Genomic DNA, 10,750 nt, shown 5'->3' with positions numbered 1-10,750 from the left:
CCTCATCCTTGGCCACTAAACATTCCCATTAAGTTGGATTTACCTCATTGACGTGACAAGATCACAATTGCTTTGCCTTAGAGCAGTGAAAAGAGATCTTAGGTTGGCGGTTATTTCCCAATCAAGGCTTGAAATGTTGAGTGTTCAGAGGAAGTTATGGGGGCAAAGGGCTGAAGGAAAAAGGGCTGTTGTGTTATCAGTATCTTAACTTGATTTTGGAATAGAGTTTGGCTTTTGTAGGAGCTGTGCCGAGTTGCAAGGCAGACAATGTTCTGGAAATGCCCCAAAGTCAACCGAGGACTGAAGTGAGTCACAAGCAGTGCTTCTTACTTGCGTGGTTCTTCTTTCTCCTCATCCCCACTGGAAGTCTAGGTATTGCACTCAGCTCCTTGGGTCTGGTGCACCGTAATGAGTTTTTCTTCCCAACACCTGAGCTGATGCTGTGACCAAAACCAGGTCCCCTCAAGAGGATCCTACTAACATTAGTTGCCTTACGGATTTTCCCTGATGCTCTTGCTTACTTGTGAAAGAAGGGTGCTGTGCCCTTTGGCATTAGGTCGGCGGACCCTCGCTTCTCGTGGCCCAGGGTGGGTTTTGTTTCAAGCCCCATGTTAGCGAGGACCACCTTCCCTTTCCCACTGCCCTGGGCTACTGTGGCACACTGGCTGTGGAGGCACATGGTGTCACTGATGTCTTGGCCCTCTGACAGAAGAAGAAATGCTTCCTTTTTTTTCTTTTTCCTGGTTGCACTGAAAGAAACCCCATCAGATGTCTGAAGGTATGTGCTGCCTAGAATTCCACTAATGGGAGACACTGTCGGCAGGATTACGCATGTGTTGACCAGATACTTGGCCATCTGGGTACCTGGCACTTGGAAGGTGCCCTCGGGTCCTGCAGATAGGGGCACCTATAGGGTAGAGAGTGTTCTTGTTTTTGTTTGTTTGTTTTGTTTTGATACGGAATCTTGCTCTGTTACCCAAGCTAGAGTGGTGCAATCTCTGGTCACTGCAACCTCCATGTCCTGGGTTCAAGTGATTTTCCTGCCTCAGCTGCCACGCCCAGCTAATTTTTGTATTTTTAGTAGAGATGGGGTTTCACCACGTTGGCCAGGCTGGTCTTGAACCCCTGACCTCAGGTGATCTACCTGTCTTAGCCTCCCAAAAGTGCTGAGATTACAGGAATGAGCCACCACGCCTGGCAAGGGTGTTTTCTTTTCTTTCTTTTTTTTTTTTTTTAAAGATGGGGTTTCACCATGTTGGCCAAGATGGTCTCCATCTCTTGACCTTGTGATCTGCTGGGATTAAAGGCGTGCCCCACCGCACCCAGCTCAAGAGGGTGTTTTCAATAGCAGCTCTTGATTGTCTTATCTTCCATGTGTGCACAATTTAAGTTGTGGGTTAGAAAAAGGATGACTGAGGCCGGGCGCGGTGGCTCACGCCTGTAATCCCAGCACTTTGGGAGGCCGAGGCGGGTGGATCACGAGGTCAAGAGATCGAGACCATCCTGGTCAACATGGTGAAACCCCGTCTCTACCAAAACTACAAAAAATTAGCTGGGTATGGTGGCGCGTGCCTGTAATCCCAGCTACTCAGGAGGCTGAGGCAGGAGAATTGCCTGAACCCAGGAGGCGGAGGTTGCGGTGAGCCGAGATCGCGCCATTGCACTCCAGCCTGGGTAACATGAGTGAAACTCCGTCAAAAAAAAAAAAAAAAAAAAAAAAAAAAAAAAAAAAAAAGAAAAAGGATGACGGGTCTGTTTCTCATTTGAAATGATTCCGTATGATGGCCGTCATTCTTTTATTTCTTGGGGTCTAGTGTCAGGGTAAGCTCTGAGACCTAAGGTTCCTATGTTTGAATGTTAAAAAACAAAACAAGGTAGGGTCATGGGCGGGCGACAAACAAAGAGAAACTTCTCTGATGACTTGGCAGTGGTTGGGTTTCTGGAGCCCATCTAGATTTCTGGGGAAATGTTGGCTGCTGTGCATTATTATGGAGGTTGCTGTTACTTCTGACGACTTCTGAGTATTTTTCAGTTTTTTTCTTTCGGAGGTTGGTAGGGGGTATCATGAAGTGGCATTTTAATTTGCCTTCCTTAACAAGTAGGTAAAGACCTTGGAAGTAGCTAGTACTGCCACAAAGGGGAAGGACAGCCCTGAGGTTCTTTTGCTTGCGTTTCACAGGTGATGGAGTGTACCCTTAGCAAAGTCCTCCCTGACCAGTTGAACTCAGTGGGCAGTATGAGTTTTCCCCTTGGTTGGAGATAAAAGGAAGGCTTGCTTTTAGCATTTTAATGCTGCAATGCTTGGATATGCTCATCCCAGGAGTAGATCTTGCTCTTCTTGGATGATAATGGTAATTTTTTTTTTTTTTTTTTCTTTCTGAGACAAAGTTTCATCTTTGTTGCCTAGGCTGGAGTGCAATGGCACAATCTCAGCTCACTGCAACCTCTGCCTCCTGGGTTCGAGTGATTCTCCTACCTCAGCCTCCCAAATAGCTGGGATTACAGACATGGGCTGCCATGCCCAGAGAATTTTTGTATTTTTAGTAGAGACAGAGTTTCACCATGTTGATCAGGCTAATCTCAAACTCTTGACCTCAGGTGATCTGCCCTCCTTGGCCTCCCAAAGTGTTGAATTACAGGTGTGAGCCACTGTGCCTGGCCGATAATGGTAATTGTTGATTTACCTTTTTTTTTTTTGAGACGGAGTTTTGCTCTTGTTACCCAGGCTGGAGTGCAATGGCGCAATCTCGGCTCACCGCAACCTCTGCCTCCTGGGCTCAGGCAATTCTCCTGCCTCAACGTCCTGAGTAGCTGGGATTACAGGCACGCGCCACCATGCCCAGCTAATGTTTTGTATTTTTAGTAGAGACGGGGTTTCACCATGTTGACCAGGATGGTCTCGATCTCTTGACCTCGTGATCCACCCGCCTCGGCCTCCCAAAGTGCTGGGATTACAGGCTTGAGCCACCGCGCCCGGCTGACTTACCTTTTTTTTAGATCTCAGTATACCCTGGGTTTCTCTTCTAGTTGACAGTAGTCCTCATTTGCTTTTCTGAAATCTGCAGGTCACCACCCTGGGAGGCTTGATGACGCCATCAAGCCTCAACCCTCCCAGGTTTGCCAATACAGACTGCCATCATGCCCAAGGTCCATATTGATACAAGGCAGATCATAGCTTTAAAGTCTCTGTCCACTAGTAGCATGGAACATGATCTCCTGCAGAAACAAACTTGACCTTAGGCTTTTAAAAAAACAACTCTTACATTAGAGCCCATAGTTTCATGGAATGCTTAATTATTTTTGGCATAGACATAAACACTGTAATTTCTTGGCTTCTTTTGGATAACATCTAGCTGGGAGAAATGGGTAGAACAAAAGCGTGGAAACCAAAGAGAATTGAAAGGCATAATTCCAGGGTCCTGTCCAAGGAATGTTTACAAGGTCAAATCTCTGTGTGTGCACGTGCGTATGTGTGCCCACGTGCATGCGTGTGTGTTTTAAGACACATGTAGTGTTACTGCGGCTTCTCAACATTTTCCAGGAAGCACTTGGCCTTTAGGAGTGACCCTCCCAAACAGAATGTGAACGTGGGTGAGTTGAAGAGGACACGTTGGCATCTGGCCCTTGTTGAGGCTGGAAAGCACTTGGGACTCCATAGTTGTTGTGGGTTGAATGGTGTCACCGAAAGATTTGTTCCAATCCTAATTCCCAGTACCTCAGAGTGTGACCTTATTTGGAAATAGGATTGGTGCAGGTAATTTAAGACTAGGTCATAACTGGAGTAGTGTAGGCTTTATCCAGTAAGACTTGTGTTCATATGAGAAGATAATAAGAGGCTGGGTGCTGTGGCTCAGGCCTGTTATCCCAGCACTTTGGGAGGCCAAGGCGGGCGGATCACCTGAGGTCAGGAGTTCAAGACATGCCTGGCCAACATGCTAAAACCCCGTCTCTACTAAAAATATGAAAATTAGCCGGGCGTGGTGGTGCACGCCTGTAATCCCGGCTACTTGGGAGGCTGAGGCAGGAGGATCACTTGAACCCGGGAGGCTGAGGTTGCAGTGAGCGGAGACTGCGCCACTGCACTCCAGCCTGGGTGACAAGAGCGAAACTCTGTCTAAAAAGAAAAAAAGAAAGTGATGCTAGAAGGAGGGAGGGGTATTCCATGTCCTGGTACCTCTGGCTTCAGGGGGAAGGAAGGAGAGCTATTTCTTGCCATCTTCCCGTGCTGTCTTTGCTAGTTATCTCCCAGGGACAAACCTTTCCCTCAGTATTTGATGTGATGGGATGTTTGTGGCCACTGTGACATGGGGATCAGCTATTAGACTAGGTCCCGCTGCACATCAAGACTCACACTCCCCATGGCTCGTGTCCCCAAGGAACCTGCTTCCTTAGGGAAGATGAGGGTTCGAGGTAACAATAGTGATAAATCATCATTGTCATCACACCGTAATAGCTTCCATCGACAGAGAATTTACTACATGTCAAGAGTTTTGTTTTTATTTTTTGGAAAAAAAATTATAGGTATTACTGACTGGACATGGTGGCTTACACCTGTAATCCCAGCACTTTGGGAGGCTGAGGTGGAGTTGAAGTCTTTTCGCTTCACTCCTAGCCTAGGAGTTTGAGACCAGCCAGGGCAACATAACAAGACCCCGTCTTTACAAAAAAAAAAAATTAGCCGGGCATGGTGGTACTTGCCTGTAGTCCCCCTACTTCGGAGGCTGAGGTGGGCATTTGAAGTTATAGTGGGTTATGATCATGCCACTGCATTCCAGCTTGTGTGACAGAGATTGACCCTGTCTCTAAAATAAATAAATAAAAAGTAAAAATTGTAGGTGTGTTCTCAGGGCTTTAAGTTCACAAGGAACCGGTGAGAAGTCTTCCTCTGGCCACTGCCCCTATGTCCTAGCTCCATTCTCCAGAGACAGCCACGGTTTTTGGTTCCTTGAGTCTTCTCAGAGACACTTTATGAAAAGGTAACGACATATTTTGTTTTCATTTTTTTTTTCACAAATGTAGCATATTGTATTTATTTTACACTATTTTGTTTTTTGAGACAGGGTCTTGTTCTGTTGCCCAGGCTGGCATGCGGTGGTGCAATCTGCTCACTACAACCCCTGCCTCCCAGGATCAAACGATGCTCGGACTTCAGCCTCCTGAGAAGCTGGGACTCAGGCAGGTGCTAACTGCTTTATTTTTGGTAGAGATGTTGCCCAGGCTGTTCTTGAACTCCTGAGCTCACAGCCTCCCAAAGTGCTGGGATTAAAGGCATGAGACACCGTGCTTGGCCTACACTATGCTTTTTTACTTAATGTATTTTTAAAAATCATTTTATGAGCTTTTAAAAAAGTCGGTAACGGCAGGCGCAGTGGCTTACACCTGTAATCCTAGCACTTTGGGAGGCAGAGGCGGGCAGATTGCCTGAGCTTGGGCGTTCAAGACCAGCCTGGGCAATGTGTAGACACCGTGTTTCTACTGAAATACAAAAAATTAGCTGAGTGTGGTGGCAGGTCCCTGTAGTCAGTTCCAGCTACTAGGGAGGCTGAAGCAGGAGAATCGCTTGAATCCGGGAGGTGGAGGTTGCAGTGAACCGAGATCGCACCACTGCCCTCCAGCCTGAGCAAAAGAACAAGACTCTCTTAAAAACCCCCAAGAAATAATAGTAATAATAGGTTTGCTTTATTGAGGGTTTACTATCTGCTAGGCATTGTGGCACTTTAGTGAGGTATGTTGTAAACCTGATCTATAGTGATGTGTATTGTATATGTAGTGATATGTACTGTATATGTCACATACTAATGTGACACACTGTATATGCATACACTGAGAGACGTTATTTATATTTATGTGCTGTGCACTGTTCACATGACACAATGATATGTACAGTACAGAGGAGATGCTTTCGTTTGTTGTGCTTATTAACTGCACCCTCTGTGGACGTTCTTCCTTCCAGTTGGCCCATTGTCAGTCCCTTGCTAATCCATCCACTCTTTCTACACAAGACCCGTCTCTAAGAAAAAGGTATTTTTATTTATTTATTTGTTTTCTTTGTCCACGTAACCAATGTGCTAAAAGAAAAATATTTTTTAAAAATTAGCCAGGCTGAGTGCTGTGGCTCACACCTGTAATCCCGGCACTTTGGGAGGCTGAGGCGAGGGGATCACCTGAGCCCAGGGTTCAAGACCAGCCCGAGCAACATGGTGAAACCCCATCTCTACCAAAAATACAAAAATGAGCTGGGTGTGGTGGTGAGCGCCTGTAATCCCAGCTACTCAGGAGACTGAGGCAGGAGGATTGCTTGAACCCGGGAGGTGGAGATTGCAGTGAGCTGAGATCATGTCACTAGACTCCAGCCTGGGCGACATGCAAGACCCTGTCTCAAAAAAAAAGAAAAAATAATTAGCCCTGTGTGAAGGGCCATGACTACTGTAGCCCCAGCTACTCAGGAGCTGAAGTGGAAGGATCACTTAAGCCCAGGAGTTGGAGGCTGCAGTGAGTTGTGATCGCCCCACTGTACTCTAGCCTGGGCAACAGAGCAAGACTATCTCTAAAAATAAAAAGTTAAAAAAGAGGCCAGACACAGCGGCTCATGCCTATAATCCCAGCACTTTGGGAGGCCAAGGCGGGTGGATTACTTGAGATCAAGAGTTCGAGACTAGCCTGGCCAACATGGTGAAACCCCATATCTACTAAAAATATAAAATTACCTGGACGTGGTGGTACGTGCCTGTAATTCCAGCTTCTCAGGAGGCTGAGGAACGGGAATCGCTTAAATCCAGGCGGCAGAGGTTGTGGTGATCCGAGATCGAGCCGCTGCACTCTAGCCTGGGCAACAGAGCAAGGCTTCGTCTCAAAAAAGTCTGGGTGCAGTGGCTCACCTCTGTAATCTCAGCACTTTGGAAGGCTGAGGTGGGTAGATAATGAGGTCAGGAGTTCAAGAACAGCCTGGCCAAGATGGTGAAACCCCTTCTCTACTAATAATACAAAAATTAGCTGGGTGTGGTGGCGAGCGCCTGTAATCCCAGCTACTCAGGAGGCTGAGGCACTGGAACCTGGGAGGTGGACGTTGCAGTGAGCTGAGATCGTGCCACCGCATGCCAGCCTGGGTGACAGAGTGAGACTCTGTCTTAAAAAACTATACATTTGTCCTGTTTTGAGACAGAGTCTCACTGTGGCACTCAGACTGGCATTTTGTGTTGTGGTCACAGCTCACTGCTGTCTTGACCTCTCGGGCTCAAGTAATCCTCCTGCTTCAGCCTGCTGAGTACCTGAGACTACAGGTGTACACCACTACACTTGGCTAGTTGATTTTCTTGTAGAGGTGTTATCTCCCTGTGTTGCCCAGGTTGGTCTCAAACTCTTGAGCTCAAGGGATCCTCCCACCCTGGCCTCCCCAAGTGCTGGGATTACAGGTGCGAGCAATCACACCCAGCCACAATTTAGTGTTTTGTGAAACCATCAGCAAAGTTAACATAGTGGACATACCCATCACCCCCAAACCTGGTTCCCTTGTGTTCTTTTATCAGCCTTGCCTTCCACCCCTCCTCACAGCTCTACCCCCAGCCAAATCCTAGCCTGCTTCCTGCCACATTAGATCGTTTGTATTTCCAGAATGTACATAAATAGAAGCGTGCAGTATGCATCCTTTTTATTCTGTCTGGCTGCTTTCACTCAGCACAGTGCAGTGGAGCCTCTCCATGTTGTTGCTTGCATCTGAAGTTTGTTCTTTGTTTGGCGAGCACTGCCCCATTGTACAGCTATGCCACAATTTGTTTATCTAATCCCCAGTTGATAGACATTTGGGTTGTCTCCAGCTGTTGTCTTTTACAAATACAGCTGCTGAGAATTCCTGTGTGCCTCTCTGTGTAGACATGTGCTTGCTTTCTTGCTTTCTTTTTTTTTTTTTTTTTTTTGAGGAGTCTCTGTCACCCAGGCTGGAGTGCAGTGGTGCAATCGTGGCTCACTGCAACCTCCACCTACTAGGTCCAAGTGATTCTCCTGCCTCAACCTCCTGAGTAGCTGGGATTACAGGTGCCCACCATCATGCCTGGCTACTTTTTTGTATTTTTAGTAGAGATGGGATTTTACCAGGTTGGCCAGACTGGTCTAGAACTCCTGATCTCAATGATCCGCCTGCCTCTGCCTCCCAAGTGCTGAGATTACAGGTGAACCACTACACCCTGCCTTTTTTTTTTTTTTTTTTTTTTTTCCTTTTTGAGACAGGGCCTCCCTCTGCCACCCAGGCTGGAATCCAGTGATGTGATCATGGCTCACTGTAGCCTCTCCCTCCTGGGCTCGAGCAATCTTCTCACCTCAGCTCCTGAGTAGCTGGAACTACAGGTGTGCACCACCATGCCTGGAATTTTTATTTTTATAGAGACAGGGTCTCATTATGTTGCCCCGGCTGGTCTTGAACTTCTGGTCTCAAGGGATCCTTCTGACTCAGCCTCCCAAAGCACTGGGATTATAGGAGTGAGCCACCATGCCCAGCATTCTTTCCTTTCTTCTAGGGAAATACCTCAGAGTGGGATGGCGGAGTCTAATGTTCTGTGGTTGCCTCCTGCTTTTTTTCCACCCGTGGAGCTTGGGGTTGGGGATGGGGAAATTGAAAAGGAGTAGTTGGGTTACCATCTTCCTTTCTCCACAATCTGAAATTCATCTTGTTACTGTGGGGATTTTGATGTGGTTCTGGATCCTGGGAATCAGCCTCTTCTCATTCCTAGCCAGGTTGAGGTTGATGAGAATCAACTATTTTTTTTTTACCCCTGAGACAGAGTCTTACTCTGTCACCCATGCTGGAGTGCAGTGGCGTGATCTCGGCTCACTGCAACCTCTGCCTTCCGGGTTCGAGAAATTCTCCTACCTCAGCCTCCCAAGTAGCTGGGACTACAGGCACCTGCCACCACTCCTTGCTAATTTTTTGTATTTTTAGTAGAGATGAGGTTTCACCATGTTGGCCAGGATGGTCTCGAACTCCTGATCTTGTGATCTGCCTGCCTCAGCCTGCCAAAGTGCTGGGAGGCGTGAGCCACTGTGCCCGGTGGAGAATCAACTTTCACTTTGGCATCAAAGAACCCTGCCTGGGTTTAAGTCCTGGCTCTGTTGCCTGACAGCTTCACAACTGAGCGGGGCTGTACCTCTCACTGCTGCACATTTATGTCTGTTTATCTTTTTCTGAGTTTCTAAATAACATGGTACCTACCTTCCTTGCAAAGTTTTTTTAATTTTTATTTATTTATTTTTTTTGAGACAGAGTATCTCTCTGTCACCCAGGCTAGAGTGTGTGGTGTGGTCTCTGAGGTTCAGTGGTGTGATCTCAGCTCACTGCAATCTCCATCTTCTGGGTTCAAGTGATTGTCATGCCTCAGCCTCCTGAGTAGCTAGGCCGACAGGCACCTGCTGCCACGCCTGGCTAATTTTTGTATTTTTAGTAGAGAAGGGGGTTTCACCATGTTGCTCAGGGTGGTCTAGAACTCCTGACCTCAGGCGATCCGCCTGCCTTGGCCTTCCAAAGTCCTGGGATTATAGGCATGAGCCACCACATCTGGCCCCTTGTAAAGTTATTGAGAGGATCAAATAATAAGAGGGCAGAAAGGGGAGACAATGTGGTTATCTGAGGAAGAAAACAAAAGGAATTGAATGAAGGCGAAGGGATTTGTTTTGGGCAGAACAATGGTAAGAATTGCTCACTGGTTGATGGAGAGGTTGGTCACAGTCTGCATCACCCTTGATGCCCTTGGAAACGTAGGCAGGGCTGGCATTTTCTCTTTCACCAGTTGGGTCTGCAAGGACCACCTGCTGGTCCCTGGGGGATCAGGAGAGTGAGGTGGAGAAGGTGAGAGGACCCAGCAATTAGAATGTCAGGCGGCCCCTGTGTGTGGCTTCGGTCGTCGTCAGTCTGTGGCTCCCTCCCCCTCATTTTCTTGAGGGCCCAGATTGGAGGCACCAGCCAGTGCTGCCGGCCCCACCTCCAAGTCACACCAGTGCAGTGGTCTCCTCCCATCCACATCCCTCGCCTTCCTCTACATCACTGGCATCTCCCGTCCGGCCATTGCTGCATCCCCTGAGTACGTATGGCCCTTCCCATGAGGCAGCCTGAGGGATCCAGGATTTGCCCTGCCACTGCCTAACACCATGCAACGGTGTCTCATTCTGCTCGGAAGAAAGTTCCAGTCTCCCTACCTGGCCTACTTACAAGTGGTGTCCTGTCCATTCCATGCTGGCCTTGCATGTTGGTGTTGGTGTTGGTTGTGGAATCAGGCTTGGTCTTGTCTCAGAATCTTGCATTTGCTGCCCCCCCCCCCACCGCCTCAAAGATTCTGGAAGCTCCTGTGCCTAGCTCCTCATACAGCTCTCAGTTGGAAGACATTCCCTCAGAGACTCTGTGGGCTACATCAGCTCCCAAGTCACTCTCTTCTCTTCACTGCAGAGACCAGGATCTGGAATGGTCTGTCTTAGCTTTTCATGTTTGCATGGGCTGTTCCTGAACTAGAGTGTAAGCTCCCTGTGGGGTGCCCTGTGTCACCAGTGTGTCAACAAGATCCAGAAGCAAGGTTGGAGTCTCTTGCCCAGCTGGAGTGCAGTGGCGCAATCTTGGCTCACCGCAACCTCCAACTTCGTGGTTGAAGCAATTCTCCTGCCTCAGCCTCCCGAGTAGCTGGGACTATGGTGGGCGCCACCATGCCCAGGTAATTTTTGTATTTTTAGTAGAGATGGGGATTTACCATGTTGGCCAGAATGGCCTTGATCT

The sequence above is a fragment of the Sapajus apella genome, unplaced genomic scaffold (genome assembly GCF_009761245.1).
Source record: "Sapajus apella isolate SASKATOON/1434 unplaced genomic scaffold, GSC_monkey_1.0 scaffold96, whole genome shotgun sequence".
Lineage (NCBI taxonomy): Eukaryota > Metazoa > Chordata > Mammalia > Primates > Cebidae > Sapajus > Sapajus apella.
Note: the sequence above shows the minus strand (reverse complement) of the source record.